The 12,298-nt window shown below is 54.4% G+C and overlaps 1 protein-coding gene across 9 annotated transcripts in view; it reads right to left on the reverse strand.

Moving 5' to 3' along the window:
* FOXN3 (forkhead box N3) overlaps positions 1 to 12,298 on the reverse strand; it is a 437,687-nt gene that overhangs the window by 249,748 nt on the left and 175,641 nt on the right. The window contains exon 1 of one of the 9 annotated variants that reach the window (XM_061429662.1): positions 2,810 to 2,902. The exons of the other annotated variants lie outside the window; for them this stretch is intronic. The gene's annotated coding sequence lies outside the window, so the exon portion shown is untranslated. Of the gene's footprint in view, positions 1 to 2,809; positions 2,903 to 12,298 lie in introns of those variants that run through there. 9 annotated transcript variants of the gene reach the window in all.

The following is a 12,298-nucleotide window of genomic DNA, read 5'->3' on the forward strand; positions in this document are numbered from 1 at the left end:
AAGGAATTCTATTCTGCTTCTCCCCCACTTTTATCAACAGCCTAGCACAGGGGGTAAAATATCTGAGGAGGAAAGACAATAGGGGGAGACAGGTCCACACTCGGGTGACCCCAGCAGCTACAAAGCACGTGCATCCCTCGAGCACGTAACGAGCGACAGAAAGAGCAGGAAGATCAGGAGAGAGGTCTCCCGCTCTCCCATAACGAGAGACAGAAAGAGCAGGAAGATCAGGAGAGAGGTCTCCCGCTCTCCCACAGCATGCTGGGCGTAAGAAGGGCGTGTTTTATCATCCACCCCAGCCCTGGGCTTCCCTGGCGGCTCAGACAGTAAAGAATCCACCCGCAATGTGGGAGACCTGGGTTCAGTCCCCTGGAGGAGGGCATGGCAACCCACTCCAGTATTCCTGCCTGGAGAACCCCATGGACAGAGGAGCCTGGTGGGCTACAGTCCACGGGGTCTCGAAAGAGTCAGACACGACTGAGCACGGCCACTCCCGAGTAACATCATGCAGGCTATTTAGAAAAACAGAAAAAGAAAAAAATGAACACAGCAAAAGCAAAGATGGGATCATTCCATGGCTCCAAAAGTTCACTGACACCACACCTAAAATAACTGCCACTTTAGCTGGGGAAGCTCTAGGAAACATATGTGGGGCACTGGGGCACTGGATACCCAAAGGCACCTGAGAGCTGGTGGCGCCACCCCCACCCCACAGCCCCCACACCCCCACCCCTGGGAGACGCAGGCTGAGGGGAGGCCAAGGTGGACAGACAGCCTGCAGACAGAAGGCCTGGGCGGGGCTGGGGAGCTGCCCTGAAACGTCCAACTGTTAGAAGAGAAAGAATTTTCACAGGCACCAAAGTCCCATGGAAGCAGGTAGTTCAGATACCTCGGGTTCAGCCACAGGGAATGTGTTTTTCATCAAATAGGGAGGCTACTCTGAGTAATACAGGATACCTATTAAAGAATAATCTAGTGTTTTCAATTTGGAGGTAAGACAGAGACCAGCTTGATACTGCTTTTACCGTCTTTGTAAACAAATCAAGGCTAGGCTTGTCCTCTCAAAGTTTTCACAGGACTCCCCTCATCAAATAACCTAACTTTCTGATAACAGGGAATATCCACACAGTCGAGTACAAAAGCGAAAAAAAAAAACAAAAAAAAAACCCGACCCAGCAGCTGAAGTCAACTTTAGCTCCACAGGAAAAAAGTTTTACGTCTCCTGAGCTACCAAACAGGAAAATTATATCATGGCTGACAGTAAAGTAATTTAATTGCACTGTTGCTATGACAACATGCTGCTCTTTCTTTTTAATTTGCTTACTTGTCAGTAGCTTCCCAAACGAACTAACATGCTATTCTCCATGTTTTCTTTTGTTTTAAACAAACACTGCCAGCAATACGGTTTTCTTAGGAAAGCGGCGCTGCCCAGAAGAGAGGGTTCAGGGGCTCAGCACCCCTGGATCGCTCGCAGGCTTTGTGTTCTGGTGCCCCCGATGCCGGCCAGCTGTTAAGTGCACCACCATAAATCCACATTTTACAGCGACCGCATCAAGAGCTGCTGACCGCTACCGTTTCCAGAAACCACACTGAGGAGTTTTCCATTATGATCTCTAACGACATAATTCGCCAAATCTTTTTTTTCCTACTATTCTTTAGAAGCCGGGGTGGGGGGAAGAATCCAGATCATGTGTCTGCAGTTCAGCAAACATTTTCCATCGGCTGCCAGTAAGGCTGCTCGCCGGATCCGCAGATGTCTACCACTGACCTCCTTACAACTTTTCGGTTAGCTATTGGCTACGTTCCGCACACGCACACCTTCCTGCTTGTTTGTGACTTGCTGGGTTTCGTTATCCTTTTTTATTTTTTCCTTTTTTTCATGGAGAAAATGCAGCAGAAAAGCTCATTCCTTGCCCACTGCCAGAGGGCTGCAAATAACTGACAAAGGCATGAGAGGCCCAGCTCCGAACAGATGGTCAATGCGAACTTTAAAAAGTTGAGAAATCACCCCCGCCCCCCCCTCCCCACAAACGGAGCAGGGCAGTGGCGAGTTTGGGGTGTTGGGGGGGGGGGCGGTACCCCGCTCCGCGCACGCGCACACGCGCTCTGCTCCCTCGCCGACGGTCCATGTCAAAAACATTTCCAGGGGACCTGCAGGCGCGGCGATTGGCGGCGGCCCGCGTCCATCAGCGGCGTTGCCGGGCGACGGGGAAACCGCTCCTTGCCCCGCCGGCCCGGCCCTCCCGAGCCCGCATGCCTTCACTGCCGGTCAGACGGCACCAGCCTTTTATCGGCCGCCCCGGGCCCGAGAAACACATCGGGGGAAGCCTGCCGCCCCCCAACTCCTCCGGGGCCCAAGGGGGGCTTCAGAGAGGGGCCGGGGTGACCAGGACTCGGGCCTCGGGAGACTCTGCCGGTGCCAAGCTTGCACAGTCTGGGGGCCGGGCGGGGGGGAAGCTTTGTTAGGAGCCCGTCTCTCTTCTGGGGTCTCCCCTTGATCAGCACCCCCAGCCCCAGCCCGGGTCGCCGGGGGTCCCGCCGACACCCCCAAGTCCGTCCCTTCGTTTGGGAAGTCGGGGCACCGGGGAAAACAGCCCGCACGTCGGGGCCAGGAGCCTCTTCGCACTGGGCAACTTCCCCGGGGCTCCAGGGCTCCCGTGTCCCCCGCCGGGCCAGGCCCCCCTAACCCCGGGGCCCTCGCCCCCGGGGACTGCGCAGCCCCCGGGTCGGCCACCTCCGGGACGGCCCCCCGAGCGGAGCGCGCGCGCGCGCCCCGAGCCGACCCGACCCCGCGCGGGCGCGGACTCACCTGGCCGGAGCGGGGCGCGGGGGTGCGGGGGCGCCGCGGCCCTTCAGCGGGAGCCCACAAACTTTGGCGGGCGCGCGGCGGGCATGGCTCGGGAGCCCGGCCGAGGGCGCGCGGGCGCGGCGCTGCGAGCGCAGGGCGGCGGGCGGCGGGGGGCGGCCGCGGGCGCGGGCGGCGGGGGCGCGGGGGTCGCGGCGCGGCATGGGACCTGCGGCCTCCGCCGGGCGCGCCGCGCGTCCTCCCGCCGGCCCGCCGCTCTCCCCGCCCCGTCCCGCCTCCCGCTCGCCTCCGCCGCGGCGAGAAATTGTTTCCACTGCAAACAAAAAAAGGCGACACATGACCAGGCGGGAGGCGGGGGGAGCGGAGGGGAGGGCCGCGCGCAGGGGCGGAGGGAGCGGGAGAGACGGAAAACGTGGGCCGGGCCGCCGGCGGCCGGAGGCGCCGGGCGCGGACCCGCCGGGGCGGCCCCTGCCGGGTCCCCGGGCGCACGGTCGGCCGGGCCCCCGCACCCCCGGCGCTACCCCGGCGCGCACGGAGCCCGGGCCGCGCGCACGGGCTGCCCGCGGGCCCGCGGGGTGGAGGCGGCCGGCGCGGCGGGCTCTGCGACCCCGAGCAGCCGCGACCGTGGGCGGCGGGGCTGGCGGGGCGCGCGGCCTGTCCCTTCCCTGCGCTCTGGCCACGCGGGCGGGCGGGCGCTGCGCCTCTGGCAACGTGTCGCCGGAACGCTCCTACCCCATCCGCGCGCCTTACATGGCTTGAAAGTAAAAATAAAAAGAATTACGATGCGGGCGAGGCTTGCGAGGGGGAGACGAGATTCCACTGCTCCCCAACTCCGGCGCCCTGGCGGGACTCCCGGGGCCGCCCCGGCCCTCCTCCAGCGGCCGCCCCGTGCCCCCGAGAGGAAGGGCACAAAGGCACCGCCGCCTCCCGCCCAGGGGGCTGCCCCTGGGGGCTGCCCGCCGGCGTCCGGCTGCCCGGGGAGGGAGGGTGGCCATTCCAGGTTACAGAGCCGGAGGCCCGTCCTGAGGGCCAAACCTTGGGGCCTCCGGCGCGTTGTGCCCAACTCCCTGGCCGCCTTCTGAGCCTCCAGCGAAAACAGGGCTCCGGTCCTCCACGTTTAGAGCGCTCGAGAGCCGCACCGACAAATGGCAGGGCCGCCACTCCGAGTCTTCAGGCGCCTCCGAAGGCGGACCACCCGCCTGCTGCAGCCGCACCAAGCCGCTGCCTTTGGAGGGACTGAAAGGGGAGTCCCACAGGTCACCCTAGTGGTGACATAAATAAAAATAGTGCTGCACCCTGCCTCCCACCGCCCCCTCCCACCCCCTGAAACCAAATCAGTAGATTCCTCTACATAAGGAAACAACAGTCGCTGCGGCCACCTCTCCCCCGCTACCTGAACCAGAGGCCAGGCCCTTTTGAGCGCTTGGAAAACTGCAGAAAAACCAGTGAGAAGGCCCCCCAGCTTGCAGTACCTTGTAACTTAGCCAAAGGGGCGGGGGTGGGGCGGGGGGGGGGGGGGGGGAGAGAAATCCCACGGGTTGCTGAAACGTTTTAATTTCCAAAGACTAAGGAAACTCCGATCCATCTGAGAAGTCATTCCCCTTCTCAAAGTTACAAGATGGTGGGTGCTAAGTTTTCAGCAGGACACTCACCAGCAGGCCTTACTGCTTAGCCGTGGGAAGGCAAATCCCACCCACCTGGGAGGTGATTCAGCCCTGAAGGCGCGGGGCAGCGGAGGTCACGAGGCCCCACCCCTTTGATTACCGAGCGCTTGGTCTACCCTAAGTCACTAAGCAAAAGGCATGTGGCAAGAGGGGCAAACTAGGTGTATCCCAAGTCCTGAGCGCGAGATTCTAAAGGTCAGCGGTGGCGACACAAACAGGACAGGAGCTCCGTCTGGTCCGCGAACCTCAATCCGCCTGTTAGTCGGGGCTGGTGAGTCCCTGGTCCAGACCGGGGCTGGCTTCTGCTCAGTCCGGTCACTCAGTCGTGCCCGACTCTCTGCGACCCCGTGGACGGCAGCCCGCCAGGCCTCCCTGTCAGTCACCGACTCCCGCGCTGGCTTGGAGAGGAAGAAATAACCGTGCTGGGTGCCCCCATTCCACACCAGTCCCCACCGCACTCGCACTGGGGCCGGGCGTCTCTGCGGGAAGCAGGGGCGGCAGGCGTTCCCAGCCCACGCCCTCCCTTCCTGCTCAGCGCTCAGAAGGAAAGGCCGTGAGCACGTGGCTATTGCACAAGGGCCGTGTCTGAACCAGCCATCCGACGAGAACCAAAACTTAGAGTCGCAGCGAGCTCTGGGCCAGGAGCAGCCCTGAGCAGGGGGTGGAGCCCGGGAGGGCTGCCTTCCCCCAGCTCGCCTCTTTCCCTTGGCGGCTTCTGGTTTCTTCCATCCTCCAACTTGTTTCCTCATCTCTCTCTCCACTTGCCGGTGAGAGAGGCGTGAGAAGGTGTGACGCCTGCAGAGGGAGGGGCGGGTGTGCCAGGTGGCCCGTCTGTCTGAAGGGGGCACCCAGACCTTTGCTGAAAGCTGGCGGGAGGCGGAAAGGGGTGTCCCCATCTCGTCACCCCAGAGACCCCTGGTTCTGGGACCTGCTCCCGGACGAAAGGGGCCAGGAGCCAGATTTCCTTAGGAACCCCCTCATTCTCGTTCCCTTTGTGAACTTTTGGGAAACACTCTTGAGCCTGAGAAGTCTGAGAGAGACAGATGGAACTGTTTAAAGCACTGTTTTACAAACAGAATCCTCTGTGCGCGCTGGAACTCCCTTTGGGCACCACCTGGTCCTGGACTGGGGAGATGGGACCCTCCCACGGCCCCACCTGGCTAAGTGCACTAGGATCCGGGAGCAGGAGGACGGGCTGCCAGCCCAGGCAGGCCCCAGTCCTCGTGGGACCCAGGTTCCTCCTCTGCGGAGAGGAACGCCCCCCACCCCCTTGGTGCTCTGTGCCTTCTTCTCCAGCAAGGTCCTCTGCCCTGGACCAGTGAGGTCCCTCCCCCATCCCGGGTTATTCAGCCAACCTGATTACTTATGTAAAGCCCCGTGATCCCGCCTGAGGCCGGAAAAACGGAATAAATGCGGTGGGAGCGGTCTGCTTGTGAGAAGACCTGCCTGCGTGCTGCGTCACTCAATCATATCCAACTCTCTGAGACCCCGTGGACTGTAGCCCCCCAGGCCCCTCTGTCGCGGGACTCTCCAGGCAGGAATCCTGGACTGGGTGGCCATGTCCGCCTCCAGGGGGGTCTTCCTGGCCCAGGGATCAAACCTGCGTCTCCCATGTCTCCTACATTGGCAGGTGGGCTCTTTACCACTAGCGCCACCTGGGAATCCCCGAGGAAATGTCCCCTGAGGGACATTCAAGTATGAGGAGCAATCTGAGGCAGGTCTGGAAAGAGGGTCTTCTCAACAAGATGCTTCAAACTGACCAGGGAAAAGGGGACCCGAGTGGGAGGCTGAGTCAGCTCGGGCCGCAAAGCTGGCTTCGGGAAACCAGAGCGTCCTTGGACGGTTCCCTCCGGCTCCTTCCCTCTGAGACCTTACTGTCTTCCCTGCTTCGCTCTATATGTCTGATCCCCTCTCCTCCCTGAAGGCCGGCCTCCTCGGTTCACCTAGGATCACACACAGCTGCCAGCACCAAGGGCAAAGGACCTGAGTGCCAGCACCCACTGCCTTCGACCGCGTCCGCCTTCCACCACACCGTTCAGATTCCCAGGGCAAGAATCTGACTGGCTTGGCCTGATTGGTGTCATTCTGCCCTTCGCCCCATCCCCTGCTAACAGCGGAGGCAGAGAGTTTGGTAGAACCACCTGGATGGCAGGACGCAGGAGGGGAGGGGAGTCGGCTGTGGAAGGAGACTAATAAACACAGGCCCCTGTTTGACTCGCAGAAATGGGGAAGGGACATTCTAGACCTGAGCTTCTCAGGTAGGAATGCCTGGGGAGCCACACCAGTGGGTCGGAATCTCCTGGGACAGACACAGCCGTGTGCATTTTGAGAAAGCACTGCAGCACAAACTGCTTTTAAAGCGAGGAGAAATGAAAGGCACATGTACATTCCTCACCGGTGACTCGACGGTATCAGAATATGCATTCATTCCCTGAACAAACACACTGAGTGCCCACTGAGTGTGTGGCATAGTTAAGTGCCAGGGATACAACGTCTGTCCCTTACAGAACAGGCATATTAGTGGGTAAGCACGGAAACATCCCATCACAAAACTCCTTGAATGCAAAGGCGAGCCATTTATGTGCCGAAATCAGAGGGCAAGAACTCACTGAGTATCTTTGAATCCAGAAGTTGCTCTGTCAGGAATATGCATTAAAAAGAACAGCTTGCCTCCAGTAGGTGAATAAGCCCTAGAGCCCTCATACAGGGCACGATGATTACAGACAACAGAGCTGTATTATAAGCATTAGACCCGCTAAGTGACTAGATCTTAATTATTCCCAACACTAGAACAAATGATCATTATGTGACACAATAGAGGGATTAGCTAACATTATAATGGTGATCATGCTTCAGTATAAACGGACCAAATGAGTATGTTGCACACCTTAGATCCACACGTGTTACAGGTCAACTATCCTTCGATTTTAAACAAGAAGAATAGGGATCATGGATTCAAGATAGTACTGGGGAAAGGAAAGAGAGAAATGGAAGACCAAAAGCACAGAGTAGTCGTGTTAGTGGCTCAGTCGTGTCCAACTGTCTCTGACCCTGTGGAGTGTAGCGCGCCAGGCTCTTCTGTCCATGGGATTCTCCAGGCAAGAAGACTGGAGTAGGTTGCCATTCCCTTCTCCAGGGGATCTTCCCAATCCAGGGATCGCACCCAGGTTTTGCGCACTGCAGACATTCTTTACCATCTGAGCTTCAGGGAAGTCCACAGTAATCCATACAAAAGACTTCCCAGATGCTGCTAGTGGTAAAGAACCTACCTGCACAAGATGTAAGAGAAGAGATTCCGGTTCAATCCCTGGGTCAGGAATATCCCTTGGAAGAGGGCACAGCAACCCACTCCTTCTTGCCTGTAGAATCCTATGGTCAGAGGCGCTTGGCGGGCTACAATCCATAGGGTCACACGGAGTTGGACACGACTGACTGACTGAGCACAATCCATACGGGACAGAATAAAGATTATCTTTTTTACTGTTTCTTAATAAGAAAAAAAATGTTAAGAAATTAAAACAGTAGTTTCCTCTGAGTGTTAAGAGTTATGGGGTAATTTTTGTTTTGGGCTTCCTTCCTACTTGTCTGTATTTTCCCGTTTTTCTACAATAAGCACCTAACACATTTACAATGTTTTAATGAAAATCACTGCAGATGGTGATTGCAGCCATGAAATTAAAAGACGCTTACTCCTTGGAAGGAAAGTTATGACCAACCTAGATAGCATATTCAAAAGCAGAGACATGACTTTGCCAACAAAGGTCCGTCTAGTCAAGGCTATGGTTTTTCCAGTGGTCATGTATGGATGTGAGAGTTGGACTGTGAAGAAAGCTGAGCACCGAAGAATTGATGTTTTTGAACTGTGGTGTTGGAGAAGACTCTTGAGAGTCCCTTGGACTGCAAGGAGATCCAACCAGTCCATTCTAAAGGAGATCAGCCCTGGGTGTTCTTTGGAAGGAGATGCTAAAGCTGAAACTCCAATACTTTGGCCACCTCGCTCGAATAGTTGACTCACTGAAAAAGACTCTGATGCTGGGAGGGATTGGGGTCAGGAGGAAAAGGGGACGACCGAGGATGAGATGGCTGGATGGTATCACCAACTCAATGGATGTGAGTTTGAATGAACTCCAGGAGTTGGTGATGGACAGGGAGGCCTGGCATGCTACAATTCATGGAGTTGCAAAGAGTCAGACATGACTGAGTGACTGAACTGAACTGAATGATAAAGAGGGGTCCCATTAGACCCGTGGTTCTCAAACCTGAATGTGCAACAAAATTACTTATAGGGCCATGAGTGGAGGTGATGGAATTCCAGTTGAGCTATTTCAAATCCTGAAAGATGATGCTGAAAGTGCTGCACTCAATATCCCAGCAAATTTGGAAAACTCAGCAGTGGCCACAGGACTAGAAAAGGTCAGTTTTCATTCCAATCCCGAAGAAAGGCAATGCCAAAGAATGCTCAAACTACCACACAATTGCACTCATCTCACACACTAGTAAAGTAATGCTCAAAATTCTTCAAGCCAGGCTTCAGCAATACATGAACCGTGAACTTCCAGATATTCAAGCTGGTTTCAGAAAAGGCAGAGGAACCAGAGATCAAACTGCCAACATCCACTGGATCATGGAAAAAGCAAGAGAGTTCCAGAAAAACATCTATTTCTGCTTTACTGACTATGCCAAAGCCTTTGACTGTGTGGATCACAATAAACTGTGGAAAATTCTGAAAGAGATGGGAATACCAGACCACCTGACCTGCCTCTTGAGAAACCTGTATGCAGGTCAGGAAGCAGCAGTTAGAACTGGACATGGAACAACAGACTGGTTCCAAATCGGGAAAGGAGTACGTCAAGGCCGTATATTGTCACCCCGCTTATTTAACTTCTATGCAGAGTACATCATGAGAAATGCTGGGCTGGATGAAGCACAAGCTGGAATCAAGATTGCTGGGAGAAATATCAATAACCTCAGATATGCAGATAACACCACCCTTATGACAGAAAGTGAAGAGGAACTAAAAAGCCTCTTGATGAAAGTGAAAGAGGAGAGTGAAAAAGTTGGCTTAAAGCTCAACATTCAGAAAATGAAGATCATGGCATCTGGTCCCATCACTTCATGGGAAATAGATGGGGAAACAGTGGAAACAGTGTCAGACTTGATTTTTCTGGGCTCCAAAATCACTGCAGATGGTGACTGCAGCCATGAAATTAAAAGACGCTTACTCCTTGGAAGGAAAGTTATGACCAACCTAGATAGCATATTCAAAAGCAGAGACATGACTTTGCCAACAAAGGTCCGTCTAGTCAAGGCTATGGTTTTTCCAGTAGTCAGGTATGGATATGAGAGTTGGACTGTGAAGAAAGCTGAGTGCTGAAGAATTGATGCTTTTGAACTGTGGTGTTGGAGAAGACTCTTGAGAGTCCCTTGGACTGCAAGGAGATCCAACCAGTCCATCCTAAAGGAGATCAGTCCTGGGTGTTCTTTGGAAGGAATGATGCTAAAGCTGAAACTCCAGTACTTTGGCCACCTCATGGGAAGAGTTGACTCACTGGAAAAGACTCTGATGCTGGAAAGGATTGGGGGCAGGAGGAGAAGGGGACGACAGAGGATGAGATGGCTGGATGACATCACTGACTCGATGGACGTGAGTTTGGGTGAACTCCGGAAGTTGGTGATGGACAGGGAGGCCTGGTGTGCTGCAATTCATGGGGTTGCAAAGAGTCCGACACGACTGAGCGACTGAACTGAACTGAAACTCAGCATGCTGGCCCACAGCCCCAGAGTTTCAGATTCAGTATATCTGAGCTGGGGCCTGAGAATTCACATCTCTCACAAGCTCCCACATGCTGCTGCTGGTCCAAGGACCACACTTTAGAAACCACTAAATTAGAGAACTGTCAGGGAGTCTGGAAAAAAATGAATGCAGGAGAGGCTTCAAAGGAAGAACCAAGTGAATCCATCAAATGACTGAATATGATAGGAGGAGAGATTACGGTCAGAGATAGCTCCTTAATCACGGGTTAACTAGTCTCTTTGAGTTAGCATGTAAGAATGCCATCCACAACAGTCTAATAGTTCCTCACTTCCTTCCCTCCTGTGCGGAAGGAAGAGATACCCAGGACCACAGCTGGAAGACTTTCCATCTCTGGGTGAGTGTCAAAGGCTTGAGCAAGCATTCTCTGGGCTTCCTGGTCATCCCCTCTTGGGGTTTTCCTCTTGTGTGTTCTTGGTGTTTATATGACAGATGCTGAAGAGTGGAGCCTAGAAAAAGGCTCATTCGATTTTCTCCGGTAGAGATGAGAGTCAGGAGGCTTTTCTGAGGAGGGCCGGGAGGCTGTGGAGTAAGGGGAACTACCGCTGACCTCGGACAGGGACATTCCATCAGCGCAGGTGCCAGAGCCGAGCGCACCAAGTCAGCAGCGAGGGGCAACAGGAGAACACTGAAGCTGTCAGCTCCTCTGCCAGCAGGAACAAAAGTGTGCTCTGATGATCCAGAATCCAGATGTCGTCAACTCATTCAGTCAGAAAGTATTTATTCATAAGCAACTAGCTACACTGTGCCCAGTACTGTATGGAGCTCACTGGGAGAAGCGAAAGATGTGGTGCTTGCCCTCAAGGATGGGGCAGTCTAGGGATTTTCCTGCTGGTCCAGTGCTGAGACTCCACGCTCCTGACGCAGCGGGCACAAGTGCGATCCCTGGTCCGGGAACTAGATCCCATAAGCCTGAGTTGAGAGTCCACGTGCCACAGCTAAGACCCTGTGCAGTTGAATCAATACATATTGGGGGGGAAAAAAGCTGGGGAGGATTCAGTGAGCATTTCTGAAGCGACCACAAACATGAGCAGAGCCTGACACCTGGACTACGGCTGACGAGGCTTAGTGGCCGGGGACGACGCTTTACCTCACTCACCACGTACCGGCTGTAACCTTAACCACAGCACAGTACTTCTTTTTCTCCACCTGCTTTCCTCATCTTAGAATAGTGTGTGGGGGGAGGGCGCTGGGGCAGGGGCAGTGGAGGACATACACAAGACCACTTCGCAGGGTTGTGACGAAGATCCAATGGGTGGGTGTTCATAAGACACATGCAACAGCGAGCGCCCGGCACCTACAGCTAGTTTTGTTAAGTAAATAAATCAAAAGGAAAATATTGACACATTTGAGTACAAAACAATTCAAACTTTGCATGTAGGACCAGAGGTCATGAATCAAGTTCAAAGACAAAAAGATAAAAAAACACAACCATTTGTCATACATAGGAAAAAAGGTTAATATTTTAAATCTATAACTCTTTACAGCTCAAGGAGAAAATTAGCACCCTGATGAGAAAAGGGACAAATTCACAAAAAGAGAAACATAAATGGAAATATACCCATGCAAAGATACACAACTTCAGTTAAAAAAAAAAAAATCACAGAAATGCCAATTCAAGCAATTGTGAGAACTCATTTCATCTATCAGATTGGCACAGACTTAAAAAGAATAATAAGCATACCAATGTCAGTAGGGGCGTCAGAGGGACATGACTCTATAACTGTTTCAGAGGGCCGTGTGATGAGCTGAATGAAAATGTATGTATGAATGTATCCTAAGGAGATACCCAAACAAGACAGGAAACTTCCCCACCAGACTGCCTACCCGCACGAGATAATAAGCGCCAGGACAGCCAGATTTGTGCCTATTTTATTCAGCAGCGTACTCAAGCACTTACTCCAGCGTCTGACACATGGAAGCCACTCAGGCAATACGTATTGAGTGAGAGCACTGAAATACGCAACAGCGTTTTCCAGAGAATTTCGTTAGGATGTTGTTAGGACCGAGTTGTGG

This window comes from Bos javanicus, chromosome 10, assembly GCF_032452875.1.
Source record: "Bos javanicus breed banteng chromosome 10, ARS-OSU_banteng_1.0, whole genome shotgun sequence".
NCBI lineage: Eukaryota > Metazoa > Chordata > Mammalia > Artiodactyla > Bovidae > Bos > Bos javanicus.